This window comes from Anopheles stephensi, chromosome 3 (genome assembly GCF_013141755.1).
Source record: "Anopheles stephensi strain Indian chromosome 3, UCI_ANSTEP_V1.0, whole genome shotgun sequence".
NCBI classification, from domain to species: domain Eukaryota; kingdom Metazoa; phylum Arthropoda; class Insecta; order Diptera; family Culicidae; genus Anopheles; species Anopheles stephensi.
In genome coordinates, this window is record NC_050203.1 from 11,406,853 (window position 1) to 11,424,262 (window position 17,410).

At 45.0% G+C, this 17,410-nt stretch overlaps 1 protein-coding gene across 11 annotated transcripts in view; it reads left to right on the forward strand.

Annotated features, from left to right (window-relative positions):
• Positions 1 to 4,834: 4,834 nt before the first annotated feature.
• LOC118514181 (potassium voltage-gated channel protein Shal) overlaps positions 4,835 to 17,410 on the forward strand; it is a 97,562-nt gene continuing 84,986 nt past the window's right edge. For 7 of the 11 annotated variants that reach the window (XM_036060860.1, XM_036060859.1, XM_036060864.1 and 4 more), the window contains exons 1-2: positions 4,835 to 4,944; positions 7,947 to 8,462. The gene's annotated coding sequence lies outside the window, so the exon portion shown is untranslated. Of the gene's footprint in view, positions 4,970 to 7,946; positions 8,463 to 17,410 lie in introns of all 11 variants that reach the window. The other 4 variants (XM_036060857.1, XM_036060858.1, XM_036060855.1 and 1 more) reach the window with 3 other exon arrangements.

A 17,410-nucleotide genomic window follows, 5' to 3' on the forward strand; every position in this document is an offset into this window, starting at 1 on the left:
CACGCGTTTCAGGCGAGCAGAAACTTCGTTCAGGTAAATATTTAACCCTGTTGGCTATAAGCGATAAGCGACTCGAGCGAGGAAGCTTTTCACAGTCCACAAACACGGGGGCAGGAGAGTCGGAAGATTGATGGCGGTGTATGACCGAGTGACTTTAGTAGCCGGCTGCATAGCCGTGCTTTGTACACAGAAACCAAGGGCGGTGGTTGGTTTACAAGTGCAAGCAATTAAATCGTTAAAACCTTAAAACACTCGTCACATACGAGGTCCCATTCTGACATTCTGGAATTCACACCGTTCTTACCATTCAGGCGCATCCTGGAAGCCGAGGTTCTATTCAACCACAGCACAGCATCAGCAACATTGTTGCTCGAGAAAAAGTGTTCCCCCCTCCCCCCTTATCCTTTCCTAGAATACTGTTCCTAGTCCCCTGGGAAGAGAACATTTCTCCATCTCCATTCATTCCAACTCGAACTGGGTGAGGCAGCTGGTAAAATAAAAACAAAAGGTGTGCTTTTTTAATTCAACACGATCAACTAGATGGCAAACGGTGTAAAGCTTCGCTTGCTCAGGCGAACCTTTGTGTCCGCCCGTACCCATCCGGGCGTGTGATGATGGCGTGTTGTTTTAATTTTCCACGCGCACGAAAGCATTTCCATGTTAAACAGCGCGGACACAGCGCTTGACAGCGTTCCGGAACTGGGTGTTAAATTTTCATCTTCATTTTCCACGCGCACAACCACTCGGCGTGATTGAAAGCCGAGCATGTTCTACCACATTTTGATGAGGTTTGACGGGGAGGGTGATGGGGCTACCCGGTACGGTAACATGGAGGCGAGTCAAATGACAATTGACGAGCACGTTTCCTGACACGGCTCGACTCGGTTCGGAATCGGTAACCATCGGGATGTGTCATCTGCGTGCACGATCCCCTCCCTCTAGGGAAGGCACATCCTGTCCCAAGGTACAAAGGAAGTGGTCAGTATGCTCGACACCACGTGAACCCTTCGTACCTAGCGAAGTATGACAAGCATTCCTTCCTTCCCCGCCTTCCTCAACCGAGAGCCCCGTAAATCCATTTATCACAACGAAAAGCGAATTCCTAGTCAAAGTTTACAAATTCCTAACATTTCTAACCGGTACATTCCTGGCCTGGCAAAAGGTGGAAAATGTGCGAGGTGCTTTGGCCAGTGCAACGGAAGCACTTATCCAAAGTTGAGCTTCTCGACTGTACTGATACTCAACCCACCGGTGGTGGAGACGGAAGTGCGCTCGGTAGCATTACACATCTTGTGGGTGCGAGAAAATGGTTGGCTTCACGGACGCCTTTGGATCTCGGAACTCAAATGACACCCGATTAAGGGGCCTACAACTGCTGCTTTGAGGCTGTAGGGGACAGAACAGCCACTACCGAGGACATTCCCTTCGGCCGGTCGGTATCGTTGGAAAATTATCGTAATACAGCACTGCTGGTTGCTTCACTTTCTACCGATAAGAACCGTTATTATGTCCAGTGAATGAGACAATTTATGGACAGTTTTGTGGGGTGGAGTAGCGTTCCGGCTTCCACAGCATCCACAGCCATACACTGAAGGTGAGTGAACTGTGTGTGTGTGTGTGTGGGAGAGTAAGCCCATCCCGTGGGTATCGTCGGTAGAAGGTAATCGGACAGCAGCAATTTGTGCCACCGACCGACCGACAACACCGACCGCTGGTCGAGCGAGCAAATAAATCACGTGTGCATCTACGGCCAGCATTTCGAGGTTAGCCAAGATGGAATCCGTTTGCATAATTTGAAACTAATGGAGACGCCCGGTGGTTCGTAGATTGAATGGTTTGGATGATGATCTTTTGATTTATGTCGTGGCTGGTGCGTGGAAAATGGATGCGAGACAGCTTTCACACAGTTTCTGATAGATTTGTGTCTATGTTTGTTTTAGATCATTGGCATGCTTTATTAGAATTTTACTATAAATAGCACATTATTTCTTGATACATCGTAGTTTATTTGTCTCACTTTCGCTGCCTTTCCCTCATATTTGCTGTAGTCATTTCTTTGCAACACATTCTCCGTACATGATGACGTAGAAATTTATTTTTTCCTACGCTTCATAGAACATTTCAAAACGCCTTTCGATCGTCTACCTTCAACCAAGAGCTCATCAATTACAGTTATTTAAAATAGAGGAAAAACTGCCTACGTATAGATGTGTCTGCTCTACTCATGTATCTTTTGAATTGTATTTTAAATTTAATTAAGCATATCTAAGTGCAAGAAAAATATTTTTTTTCAATTCAAAATAAACATAATTAAATGCAAGACGAATTGATTACCTCCAAAGTTTTAAGATCTATAATTCGTTTCTAATTCAAAATCCAAAGAGTTAAAGGAGCCTTAAAATTCGTTTAAAAAAAGCATAGCGTTATTCCTTTCTTGCAAAAAGTCGTTATCAAGAAGGAAAGTAGTGCTGCTGCATATGCTGTTGTGATCTAAAGCATTAATCGCAAGCTATTGTGTGTATCTTCAAACCAACCACAATGGAAACATCTATCTTGAACTTGCTAACCTTTTCTAAGAACCGAGCCGCATAAAAAGTACTCAAAAAAGAAGCCCATTGCTGCAACTGATCCCTTTGCTTCTACTTTGAGTAGACAATTTGGCCAATCCGAATCCACCCCGAGCACCGTGAGCCAAAGATTTGGAATCGACCCCGATGGTGCCAGATGACGACCGCCAAGCTGGTGGCATCTCGTAGCAACAGTTTCCCCCCGGTGGGGTTACGTTTTGCCAAGCTTCATCATTCAACCGATCAGCTCAACTACGGTGCGATAATCATTACCACGACCATTGCCATAATCATCATCGTCATCACTAGCACGGCATTCGGTCGTCTTCAATGTTGATTTCCCCTTCGTGCGCCCTTTCACGCCGTCCGTCCGCATCAGTCTCCATCCGCAATTGAGTTGATTTGCTGTCGGCAGAAACGACATTCGGAGGTTTGCTCCGAGAGCGCTGCTCGGTTTCGGTGACGATTAATACAAGAATCCCGGATTTTTCATTTCTCATCTCACGCACACCAGCAACCGTACGTGAACGCAACGAGCTCGCGGTGTCGATGATGACGCTGATGATGCTTGATGATGAGCCCGAAAGATCTCGCAAGCATGGTGCACGGTTTGGTGAAGAGGTCGCTCTCCACAGTAACGGGATAGTAAAAGCGACGTAGTAAAATGCTTTCGACAGCACATTGCTGTACCTTGCCCACGAGAGAACGATTGAGAGCCAGAATGGAGCCAAAGATGTGTCTTGCCTTTTTTTTGGTGTACTTTTTGAAACATTTTGTATGCATTACGGCTGATACGATTTCGTTTCCAAAGTAAACGCGTCAACTGGTGAGCTGGGATTTCGGAAGAGCGAGATTCCCGTCCCGTCCGGAGAGCTTGTGCGAGATGCAGCAGCAGCAGCAGCAACAATCTCACGTCTTCCAACCAGCACCACCAGCTGTAGCACCAGCATGGGTAATGGGCTGCTTCTTGTGGTTTCCCTCGAGCGTCCAAGGTCTCGTTGCGTTGTGGGACAAGCAGGTGGTAGTGATGGTGTGAATGGGGCTAAGAAAAACTCGCTCACACACACACACACACACACACACACACATGTACAGGGCACCAAGAGCGGGAATAAATCACACCAGGAGATGACGATGACGAACACACGGACGCTTGTGGCATGTGTGTTGGGAAGATTTTCCCTTCAAACTCACTGGGAGCGAAGAGCGAGCTAGAAAATTTACTCACCCTTTGCCTAGCGGGAGAGAGAGAGCTAGGATCGTTACTGAATTGCTCCAAGCAGCATGCTCGATCTCACTAACGATGAGTTACGTTTGAGTTTCATCGGATTGGTGAAGGAAAATGAGTTCCTTTAATAGTCAAGTAAAGTGTCATTTGGCCGAATTTTATCAATATTTTCCCACAGTGCCGTGAGTTCCGCTCAAAATTCTCTGGACTGGTCGTGGTTGCTTCAAGAAAACGGCTTCGTATTTGGCAGGGAAATGAAGATCTGAAAGTACGTGGTTGTATGAAGGAAGATGGTGAGGATTGAAAAGTAATTACAACACTGATTACAAAAATATTGATTACAAAAAGTGGCTTCATAGTGAAGATTTAAGATTTAATTTTTTTTTTAAATTAGAAGGAAAAATCTAGGACAATGTACAAAAAAAAAAAAACAAATTAATAAATATACCAAACCTACTCCTTTAAAGAAAGAATAATAAAACGATTATTATTAATGATTTTATTAATGCGCTAAAATATGGCAAAAATATTCCAAAACCTGAAATAAATTGTTGCAAAGCGTTATCCTACATCCTTTTCAATCCACCTCCCGAGCATCGCTATTCGTGCATGCCATTCGACATATGGCGACGGGTTTGGTGTAGTCAACGCGAACGCGTGGTTCTTCTCGCTTGGTCGTGCTGGGGGCGACCTGTTGGTAACGCTGTATGCGTGTCACACGGAAACTCCCCCCCCCCCATACACCAAAACCATCAGCAAACCCCGAGAAGAGAGTAAGGCACGCGAGAGCGTGCAAACATCTTAGGTGAGTGGTTTTTCCCTGTTTTTCCCGTGATTTCAAACCCGAGCGCGCGCACGTCTGTATTGGTGTAGGCGAGCAAACGGAGAGTGGCTGAGAGCACAACCAACCAGGCCGGTGTATGTGTGTGTGGTACGGCTCTTTGCTACAAAGGCACGAAGCGGTGGCAGATGGGGAATAGAAGGGAGAGAGAGGGTGGGATTTTTCCTACGCTTTGGCGAGCGAATTTTTCCACCGTTCGCATCAGTTGGATCAAATTTATGCACCCGTTCGGTATCATCCCGCAAGAGCGCGTGCCGTCCGCGTAGACAAAAACCTCCGTTGGTCGCCTTGGGCCAAGTGAAACAACGGTCAGTAGGCAAGGTGGTGGTGAAGGTGAAAGAGGGTTGGGGGCGGGTTGGGTTCGGGGTGGAAAACTAGAGGATCGGGTGGTCGGTGGGTTAGTGTTAAAACCAAGCACTCTTTCGCTTTGCTGAGGAGCTTCTCAACGTGCCCAGGGTTGGCGGATCACCACGGCCAGTGTGTGTGCAATTTGGGTGAAATTCTGTGTGAATCGGTGTTTAGTGATCGGATTGCCAAGGCATCAAATGCACTACCCTGCGGTGTGCTCAGTTCCAGATTGTGCACGAATGGTGCCAGATACCAACAATAAAACCCCAGTAAGCTCCGGACCGGGAGTGGGAAGTGCGTGCGAGTGCGTGCGAATGTTCACAGGTGCCCTTTAGCTGACCTAACCGGGAGAGAGTGAGCAGAAAAAGCAGCAAAAGCAAAGTCGCCACCGAACAGAACACCATACAAAGTGTCCCTTCTTAAGTAGCAAAATGTATCGGTTTTCCCTTTCGTTTTACGTGAATTCGAAAAGAAAATGGGGAATTTTAAAGGAAAATTGTGAAGAAGGATATACTTGCAGGTGGTCACATTCGCAAAAAGGAACCTACCTCTGGTCGTAAAAATCACATACGCACGTACGCATACACACACAGCGAAAAAAAAGTGAAGCACTCAACTACATTCGCAACCTGGAAAAACACACTCGTGCCAAGCGACCAAAAGCCATCCTCGATCGGGTGTAGTAGTAGCAGTAAAAAGCGAAAGCGTTGGCAGGCGAGAGTGAAACCAAACCCGGGTTGCCAGTGGTAGTGGTGACTCTTACAAGTTGTCCTGTGCAAACGAAGTGCAGCGAGCCAGCAGCTTCCGTAAGCCGCCATACTACATCGGGCTCACCGAAGCTCACACACCTGTTTCTCTGCACCAGCTGTGAACAATATTTGCTCGCTTTTGGTCGATTTTCACTCCAACAAAATCCATTCCTGTATTCCGTGAGAGTGTGTGCTTGTGTGTGTGTGTGTGATTTCGATGCCATTTGCCCATCTTCATCCCGAGTGCGAATCGACCAGCCCGGCGGCTGACCAAAAAGCACGCCAAGAATGTGAAAAATTCATCGCCGCACCATTGTCCTGACGCCGGAGCCCGGACTAGCTGCTACATAAATTATCTCATTTCGTCTCGGCCTCGAGACGCGCCGCCGTCGGTCGGTCTCCGGGTGGCCTGGGCTGGCCAGGGGCAGGGGTTTGGGGAAGAAAGAGCGTACGAAGCAGTGGAGTGCAAAAGGCAAAGAAAAGCCTCCCGAACGAAGATGAAAGATGAATTGTAGATAAATTCGTTTGTGTGTGTGTGTGTGTTGAGCGACGAAAAAGTGAGCGGTATTGAGAGGGAAGCTGAAACAAGAGAATGTGTACGTGTGTCTGTGTGTGTGTGTGTGTGTGTGTGTGTGTGTCGAAAGCAGAGAGTTTGGGTCCTTTTTTATTACCTTCCCCAATTTCCATTTTGCCAAAAAAAACGGGAAGCAAAGGAAGGTTTTTGTTTTCCATCGGTTGAGACATTTCCCGAGACGAAGGTCCTGTTTCAAGACCTGTCGTCATCGGATGCCGGGAGCCATCTTTGCTGGCGTCATACATCATCCACCCGCTCGTGGAGCGTCGTCCTCGTCGCCGGACGGTGGATGCATCGCTTGTCTTGTCTAATCTGTCAAAATAGTCATCCTTCAAGTCGTTCGCTGAGGGGTTCGGTTGTTTTGCTACGTAAAGCTCGCAGAGGAAGAGTTTTCTTTTACGTTTTTCCTTTAAAAAAAAAAACGAATAGCAAGCACTTACTTCCCTTAAAAAGTAAAACTTCATCCGATCCGTCAGGCGCCACCGTTCTAAAGCAATCCCGTGCCGTATCCTAATTACTCCATTCTCCAGTCTTTGCCGTTCGCCTCGTGGGGGAAAATTACTCCGGTGGAAAAATGCGAAAACTCAGCAAATTAATTGAAGCAACGCAGCTTGGGTTGAGGAAGTGAAGGGAGTGCAGTGAGCAGAGGTATGGAAATTGAACCCCAAACCCCATCGACCCCAACGGGGATGTGTGTGTGTGTGTGTAGAAAAGCGGACCGAGCGTACGCTACACGGTTGGTCCTCCGTCCGTCCTTGGTGGCGCCATCGACCCCGGGAAGAAAATTGTAGTGGCCGATGATTGTGTTAAATGGTGGCTTTTTCCTTCGACACGTTGGGCGGCAAGCGGCTTCATCCTTCGATCCTTCGGTGCGTGCTGTATGCCTGTGTGTATGTCGGTGCCCATATCGGTTAAGGCCTGCTGGTGAAGGACGCGAAGGAAACGCGCTGGAGCGGAAAAAAGCAAGGAAAAATCCCCCAAGTAAAACGTGGTGTGAACGTGAACGGCTCGCCAGAAAGGACGTATACATACCAGCACACAGTGTGGCGCAGAGTTCATGAAAACAGGTTAAAGCTATTAGTAGAAGTAGGAAACCGTGTGCCTCCATCGACTCCACCGTTTTTCAGGGAGTGTGACAAGTGAAGCACGTTGATTGGAAAACTGGTGAAATGATGGTCAAGCAAAATAACGTCAAGGCTGGGAAATGAGAGAGAAAAGAAAAGCGAAAGAGTAAGAAAAAGCGTAATAAGAATAATGAAAAAGGAGCCACACGCACTTAAACAAACACAGGCACAAACACACACACACACACACACGCACATATGGGAAGGAGTAATAATTGCTATTGATCCACAAGTGGAGCAAGTAAAAAACGAACCAAAGAAAGGAGAAAGAGAAGAAAAAATCGTTTGCAAAAGTAAATCAGATCACTCGGCAACTTAGCGTGTGGCGACCTCTAACGGCAGCTAGAGGAAAGCTGCTTACTGATGTGCTGTGTGGCGTACAAAGTGTGTGAAGAACCCCAACAAGTTAGTGGTGTGTCGACTGGGCAAAAATATCGGGAAAACCCTGGTGAAAAATTCATAATCCTTTTTTCTTATTTATTCATGCCTGTGCTTTCTTCTATTGCTTCCTTAAGGTTGTCGTGTGGAAACTGTGTGTAACGTCTGCACGAGCAGCGGGTGCGCGTGTGCTTAAGCCAACAGTGTATTTGTGCGTGTACGTGTGCTTACAAGTTTGTGTATGAGTAGGAAAAGTTTTTCCTGAGACCTATGAGTAGGAAAAAAGGTCTCAGTGTGAATTTTGTGCGTGAGTATTGTGAGGTGCGTAAGGCGTAGTAGCATCTACTACAGCTACTGCTACTACTAGTCTTGCGAGTGTGTACGAATGGCACAGCTTCAAAGTTGTACCCAAGTTGCTACGGGCGAGTGAAGCGCACTCACACAGTACATGCACAATTGCACAAAACACGCGGTGCAGTGAGCAATTGCGATACTAATTGGCCAGGTGGCGGTGGATAAACTGCGCAAATAAGCAGTCGTACGCCGAGCGCACGGTAAAGTGAAGATAAATTGTGACGTCATTTGTTTTCCATCTGGTTTCCAGCGTTTGGTACAAGTAAGGGTGAAAACCTCCCCATAGAAAAACGCGGAAGGTGAGTTTTGGAAAGGAAAACGTTAAGATTTAGTTTAAAGGAAACATTGTTGATCGAAAATCCAATTGAAAAATAAGCTTAAGAGGTTTAAGCGTTATTGTCTGGATTCAGAAATTATCACAAACAAACTAATCGATATGTTGCAAATACTCAAAACTTAAGTGATACGAAGACTTTTATATTTTAATTGATCAAAGAATAAGTCCTCAGATATAACTTATTTATAATAAACCACTGAGGTCTAATACACTCGCAGAGGTGATTTACAGAAAGGTGAACGCATATTCTAAGTTGTCTTTAACTCCATCTGAGATCAGCATTAGCGGACCGGTGGCCGAGGCGATAACGGCGCCGGTCTTCACACGGGGCAGGGCCGGTCTTCAAATCCCATCCTGACCGCCTCCCCGTATGCAGGGCTGATTACTTTGCTATGGGTAAAATCAAGTCACAGAAAGCCAGAAATGGCAGGCAGACCTCTAGAGAGCCAAAGAAGAAGAAGAAGAAGAAGAAGAGATCAGCAGATAGCTCAGGGCATGAAAATATATGTTGAGATACGGGTAGGGTTCCTAGCCACCAACTGATCATATTACAGCCAGAGCAAACTTCTCTTTCCAAGAATACCGTAAAGGAGGACGCTTTAAACCCCTCCAAACCGATGAAGCTGGGATGTTGTAGCCAGTAATCACAAACGCCTCTGACACATGGAATATATTCAAAACTGACCAATTTCTGGTCACTGTGATCGAGAGGAAAGTATTCAGAATATTGTTTCAACCGATAGCTTTTTCTTCTAGGCTCTTGTTGATTGATAATATCATGGAAACGGACTCCCATGACTCAACCCGTAATTTTTTTAAGATTGTTCATTTGGATTAAGAAAATGAGAAAGGCCCCCTAATTGAGATGCAGTTATGGAATGGATGCGTCAGCCAGAAACACTGAATAATTATATTGCCAGATTGGCTTCTGAAGCAAGCTTATAATACAATCCCGATTTAATTTATACTTTATTGTTAATCGTCAAATTTTTCAATGCAGCATGGATTATTTTAGCGAAATCAGCTCTTAGGATAACATTTCCATGGCCAAAGAATTGTTCCATATTAATCTGCAGTATTAATTAGAAAGAAGTTGTTATAATTTCATTAAGCCAAACATACTCTAGTTCAGATACTTTCTTACATTAAAATTTCTAGAGGAAAACTGCTTTCCCCTTTTTCTCAAATGATGCTGTTGTGTTGGTTGCTGTCCAATCGTAGCCGCTACGTAACCGGCTATGTAGATGAGCGTACATGCGTGTGACGCTCGATCGTTTCATCGCCACTAAATTGAGTGAAAAAGAACGCAACAAAACACAAAATTCCCGTCCGTCTGTAGCGCGGTGGGGTGCGTGATGTTAAAAATAAGAATAAATCTAATCACCACCGCCATTCCCACACTGCTTCCCATTTGGGACCCCGGCTGTGCACTGCCGGTGCCGCCCGAAAACTGGCATTTATCCCTTTCGATTAACGAGTCCACAGCAAAGTCCACGGACGAGTCGTCGAACGCGAGGGTCGAACGGATCGCTTCATATGCTTGTTATTCTGGCCGTTCGGTTGACCTCCGGTCGATTTCATTCGCTTTATGTTGCGTTCATTCGCTCGCTGCGTGTGTCTGTGTGCGAGGTTTATATGTTGTGTGTGTTGGGTTGGGAGTTTTTTTTTCTTTCCTTTATAATGCTATCATGCTCTCATGCTAACGAGAACGAGAATGGGAGCTATAATCGTCAGACCGATTAACAGAATCGTATTTTAAGAGACGCCTTCAGTGGATGGATCTAGTGGGGTCGTGGAAAGCGTTTCATCCTCTTACACTGCTGCATACGTTGATTGGCAACGGAATTGTCAACACGGTTTCGTTTTGCATTTCGAATTTTGAGATCAATTTCAATGTCAATGCCGAAATTGCTTATCCCGTCAAATCCGTTTGTTTAATAAAAGTATTAAAAAATACATCCATTTTAAGCATCAAAATGGCTTTTCTATGTAGCTCAATACAGCATGGTTGATAGAGCACACTCAGAAGCATCATCGGCCTCTTCAACCGGGTTGGCAGTGATAATAATAAATTAATGCGCTACATTTTACGATGCAGTTAACCTGGCCTGGTATGCAATTAATTTTCGGCCACTGGGCTTTGTTACTTGCGGAAGTTCAGTGTTTTACGATCGAGCGGAAGGAATGTAATGATGCTGATGATCATCTTGCCGATATCATCCCACCAAACGGCAGTAACTTCAAAGGGGGTTTTCAGTCAAAACCCGGGCAAATGATTCTGACACCGCGGAGGTTAAACGTCTTCCGCTCGAAGAAGAGCTGCCATTGTTTTGAGTGGCGTTTGAGATAAGTTTTGAGCCTGAAATGAAATTAATAGTCATAAAAGGAACCTCATTGAATTCGATAAAAAACGAATTAAAGAGCAAAATTAAAATAAGTGAATGATAATATGTAAAAAATATTTACAAACAATTTTACAAATATAAAAGAAATTACATTAAGTTTAAAATAACAACAGGTCAATTGCATCGCCCTAAGATGCTCAAAATAAATCTTAAAAATAATCCCACTATTAATACCTTACGCCTGCCAGCCAGTCATGTTAGATTTTACGTACCTTAAAAGTAAACACCAGCGAACAAAAAAAAATCCACTCGATCTTTGGGTGAATTAAATCCTTGAATGAATCATTCAAATGAATCACAAATCGGCCAAGCCACATACACACATTCTGCTAATTGCTGCCAACTTTGCTACGCTGCATCTCAATCGTGAACGTCGGCTCACGGTCGGTGGGCCCAGTCCAACATCAACACCTGGCCCTTAAACGTCAAACCGTGGTGTGCCTGGCTGGGTTCTGGTTGGCCTCCGTAGAATGGGGTACGTAGCAAATACGGGCAAAATAAATGCTCGCAAACACACACACACCGCACACGCCTAATCGGCCCCTTAATAGATACATCTTGTGGCAGATTGTTGGCAACCGATTCGGCGTTGGGTTGGGTGATTTCAATTCAATACGTGGTCTCCACTACACCCCTTTTTCGTACCCCTTTTGCCTGGCAGTAGGAAAAACAAGTTCACCCACCCGCAAAAACCAAGAACCGAGAACCGATTTGCCAATAAATACGCCGGCCCTACTGGCACTCGGCAGCGATGCCAAGAATATCCGGGCACATTCTGGCACCTCATGGTAAAATCTGAAAACCAAAAACCCAACCCCCCTCTTCCCCAAATACAATCATTACGGGGCTTAAGACCAAGACTGGGGAAGTTTATCGGGGTGGAAAACCAAGTAAACCAGTCCAATGATCCGATGCAACCTGTTGTTGTGTTGTCATAATCCATGACTTAATAATGAAACGAGGCCTGCCGCATCCCGGAAACGATTTCAGGTCGGATGCTGTCGGTTTGTCGGGTGCAAATTGTCGAATTGCTGGCCGCCGAATGGGGAACAAAAAACCCCAGGGTGGGTGAGACTACCTTTGCCACGTCACGAGGGAGAGAGAGAGAGAGAGTGATTAAGCGCATACGTGAATCCAGTCAGCTTTTCACGACAAATTCGTTGATCATTGTAGCGACATGGTTCCCTCGCCTGCTGTCACATCCGGGGCATGCTGGATGTACATCATGATTGTGCTGCTTTCGATGGGTGGCACCAGCTTGGCTCGGTGCCCTCGGGTGTGTGGTTGTGTGCGATTGTGATATGGTGTCCAGGGAATTGTGCCCGGTGCAAAGATGTGGGAAAATGGCTCGAACAGCTCCAGTGGTTCAATTGTACCTCGGTGGCTGACTGTTGCTCGGGGTAGATAAGGAGAGGATTTTTTGGCCACACACACACAATTCACAGGGGAGTTTTTGTGGGGTGTGAAAATTTTGAAGCAACACCAGTCGATTGGTGGAACTGGTGCAACTGGTTGATGGTTTTTGTTACCGTGTCAGCTAGAGATGAGTTTGGCGAGTGATGCGCAACAGATCGGTAATCAACTGATTTTTTAATTTTTTTCTCCATTTAGCGTAAGATAATTAGGATATCGAAAAATTTGCGAGAATATTTATCTCTTCCATGAGAAGCCCCATTGAACTTAAGATGTTAAGATTTTTTTTTGCTATATCGTGTGCAACTTGTCCTGAGATCATCAGGATCTAGAAAATTTAGCTAAAGACCAAACAGGTTTCTTGATGTGAGAGAACATACAGACTCCAGGTGAGATAAGAGCAAGGCAAAGCGAATAATGTCATACTAGCCATTGGCCCAAATTTTGCCAATTTTTGCCACAAAATAGCAGAGGTTGTGAAGAGATATTTTACTTCGACAGCAACAAAGGGCTTCGACGGATCTTAAGCTGTCTGTTCAAATAAAATAATGAGCTCACTGTTGTTCTCTACAAAAGAATCCAAACAATTCGTTGATCGCTTCATATACCATGCATTTCAAAATAGCTAAGGTTCTGACAGATAATCAGAAGACAGTCTGCTTTATGCATGGGTGTATTTGATGATAAACTGAAATCTGTCCCTCAGATTTGGACAAGATCAAATGTATTCAAATGTATTACTATTGCTAATTAATCTTATTATTAAAAAGATTTAATTTCAAATAAAAACTTTAATTGAAATCTACTACCTCTTACACATTTTTCTCCCTACTACCACAGTTTGTTCCCCATCGAAATCAAGTTGTAAAGTAAAATTATCCTTCAGGTGTAAACAACCATATCAAACCATTCGCAACCAGCTTCACACAAACACCCGGAATACGGGAATCGAAAGTACGGAGTACGCGCCCCCATTCGATTATGTAGAGATTAGCATTATGACACCGGCATAATTGCCACCTGTAATTGTGGCACCTATATACCCATTAACCGCGAACGTCTTGAGCATGAAACAAAACCACAAAAAAAGGGAAAAACAAAAAAACCCGCCCGATGAACTGCACCCACCGGTACGGAATGGAGGCGCAAATAACACGTCGCCACTTATTTGCGCATTGTCACAGTGAAGCTTCTTGCGTGTGCTGTTTTTGCTTCATCTTTTTTGAAAATTCTTTCCCCGTGTCTCTGCTTAAACGCTCGCATCGTTCTGTCGGCGGGTTTTCCACTTCCCGGTGCTGACACATCTCCCGCTGTGCCGTTGGACGGTGGCAATGCTGGGGAAGGGAAACAGAGATGCCCGGGGAATGTGAAATGGAAGAAACGGCGGCTTGTTTCCAATATTTATACAACAGTTTGGTTATTTCTCCACGGGGTTCCGCTTCTGGTTGGGGGCCAATTCTGCGCAGCAAAAGAAGCGCTGCGACTCACCTCACACCCGCACTTTCGAACCCAAGAGTGAGTTTGTTTCATTTATCTTGCCTGATGGATTGAACAGACACAAAAGTCCCGCTCGAACCCGCTCGTGCCGTATTTTCCCGCACCGGCTTAAGATGCCGATGCTCACCACCACCAGCGAGCAAATATTATGCTTTGCACCCGCTTTCTCGCTGCAAGATCCCATCCAAGCAAAAAGCAAAACCGCAACCGACCATGATGATGTTAAAAATAAAAACCCTTCTGTTCAATTTCGAATCGGCCGAACAATTATCACATGAGTTTCCGCACACGCTCTCCGCCGCTCGCAGCGTTATCATACTCGCCTTAGCGTACCCCAAAACTCACACACATACACCTATACTACACGGCATCCAAACCTCCGAACCCATCGTTTATTACGAAGCCAATTTTTATGAAGTCTTTATTTACGTTACTAGTTTTAATGGTTGCTGGCATCGGCCCCCTTTTTCGCCGCTTTCACCCGTTTAACCCTTTGGCTTTCGAACCTTGTCTGTATGTGTGTGTGTGTGAATTTTACAAATATTTTCACTCGCTTCGTGTCTGTGCACGGTCTGAAGCACGATTGTTTTTTTGTTGTTGCTTGCTTATTCCGTCTCGTACTGTCCTCTCGAGCACAGGATTCCTTTCGTGTCGTATCGCTTGAACCGCCCCGAGTAGCTAAAGACGTGTTTAAAAGCCTCACACGCCACGGTACAAAAACACACGAGAGAAAGAGTATAATAAGAGTTAAACGATGTTGTTTCTTCGGGTTTCTCTAGATGACGTCGTATTTGCATGCGAGGCATTTTTTTATTTTCTACTGTTTGCTTTTTGAGTGCTCTCGTGTTTTTTTTTTGTTCGGTGCGTTCAGTCTGTTCGTAGAGAAAATAAATGATATGCCAACGCTTCTTCTTCCGAGACACACCTGGCAGTGTGGATGCCGTGTTGGAGGACGTGCATTGCAGCGTGAAGTACGTAAAGTGTTAAATACGTCAGATGTCAATTATTACTAACTGCGGTGTGTCACAGACGCACTTCGGAGGAAAGGCGAGAAGGAAGGACAGTGTTGTATGAGAAAAGAAGATACGATGAAAGATTCGTTTGGGGTGTTGAATAGTTTGCGAGCCAGAATTGATGAATTTGAAGAGTCGATAAAGTAAGCAAATTATTTCGAAATTGATGATCATTTTAAACTGTTTTCTCTGTAGCTGAATGAAGGATTTTCACCGATGGCGAACGGGAAGGGACTCCTGATATTATCGTTAGATTAAGCGAACTTTGGTTAATGGCTTGCCATTTGAGTTATTTGCTGAGAAGACAGTAGCCTTATTCAGGATCAATATCTTTAAAGTTGAACATCAAACGATCAAGAGGTGATCACGACCATCAACTACTATCAACAATGCCGAGTCATGGGACATCACACGATGGACATATATGATTCTGGAAAAAAATGAGTTATAATTATTAGGACCTTTTTGGAGGCTAATAAATAGTCGGAGCTAATATATCAGAGCTAATAAATAGTTGGAAATACGAATGACCTTCCTCATCTTTCTTACCATTAAGGCCCTAACCAGTAGAACAAAGAAGTTTAAGTGAAGCCGACATCTTGACTGTGGAAGTCTAATTAAAATATTGACAGTCATATAAATGAGGACAGCTTGAGGACTTTTCAATTGGTGAAAGTGACTTCATCAGAATACGTTGGTAATGTTGTCTGCCTGAGCTGTGAGTTTATTATAGTATTACTAATTTTTTGTTTACCTTTCCAATAACATTTAAGCTCTTTCGAGAGAGTAAGATTCTACTCAGAGCCTTCAAGTTTATCAAAAAATTATATTAAATGGCTCTTGTACTAATGCCTGCATATTGACGGATCGAAATCCACAATTTCTTTTGTTTGCCACAATCTCCAGCTCCTCACAACAATAGAAGTGTCTATTTATTTCTTTGTAGTCGATAGGCTATTAAAGACACTTACCGTAAATCACGCACCGCAGGATACATTATTGATGGCGTTAAAAGTGCTTAAAATGAGCTTTGAGCACCACCATCACTGTGTTTTGCGTAATCCTTACCCTCTTCAAGCACCCTACTTCAATATCCATAAAATTGCACCCGTACGTGTCACGATGTAATGGCGCACGGTACAGCGTGCCACAAGCCATTTTTCGGGTACGGAATAATTCTAACGTAACGCTCATCGATCATTCGCCGGATGGGAGCGGATTGGTTGTGGGCTGGAAGTTGAAGCAGATGCTCGTGAAGGTGAACGTGATTTTTATCCAAACTGAGCGAAAATCGACACCATTAGCCTAGGTGCCTAGATATTGAGCTGACAATCATGCTGTCGAGCGTGTTACTGCGTGTGGCTTTGATTTTTCAAACAATGGCATGATTGGGAGAAAAAACATGTTGATGATGCACTTTTCATTTTCGGTACTGGAACGACACAAACGACACTTGCAGCTGTGTCTGAAGAGCAGCAGAACAAACGGCCGATCCAAGTTCAAGCATCAAGAATAAAGTGTGTGTGTGTGTATATAAATGCGTTCTAAATTTAGCGCCCTCCTGCTGCTGGCCCCCCTCATCTGCACTTCCACAGGAAAGGAGGCGCTATAAACGCCTGGCCATGTAACACACATACACACATCTCATTCCACACGCACACACACACACGTTCACGCCTTGTCTCTAGGCAAATCGGTTCGTTCTATGAATATGAGCGTTAGTCAGCGTGTTTTGTCGCTGTCGTTTGGGCGATTTGCCGCCCGTTATGTTGCGTGCAGGGGAAGAGTACCCTCGCTCACCCTGCACCACCCCATCCACCCACTCTTCAGAACACAACACAGTTCTGCTTGTGTCAGGTGTCAGTCAGCGGCAGTCAATTTACATTGAACCCAAATTTATCGTCAAAACATTCGGCTCGATGACGCGGCACACGGTCGTCGTGATTGTGGTCGATGATCGGAGATGCTTTCTCGTGCTAACCCAGCAGAAGCAGATTGTTACCAGTTACCGAGTATAGAATGTAATAGCCAATGCCAGTGGCCTTCAGATGATGGTGATGTGTGTGTGGGAATCAAGTGGGAATTGGATTGGAACAATTCGAAGCCTAAATCCTTGTGCGAATTTCTTGCCACTAAGTAAACTGGGGTGGGCGATTGTGCCCGCTGCCCGCGCCGTGTGCGAGGCGTGGTCTTCGATGCCGGAAGAGCGAACCGTTCGAGCGGAAATGAAAAATAGGTTATCGTTTTCAGTTTTATTCCGAGAAGGTGCAGTGCGTTTAAAGGTGGACCCATCTTTCCGGGGGAATGGTTTTTCCTTGCTGGTGATCTTGTTTAAAATGTAGTTTCTGGAACTGATAAGTATTTGAGCGAGGTACGATCGGGACAGTTTGTTGAGTTTAGTTTGTAACGATGTATGATTTGCCACTTAAGAAGCTTATAAGAGCTTTATTTCATGCAATGCGAAATTAAATTAATAATTTATTTGTTCGGTAGACAATAAGGCTTAAAATGGGGCGGTCCAGCAGCCGAAGCGATAGCACAGATGTCTGCACACGATAGGGCCCAGGATTCAAATCCCATCA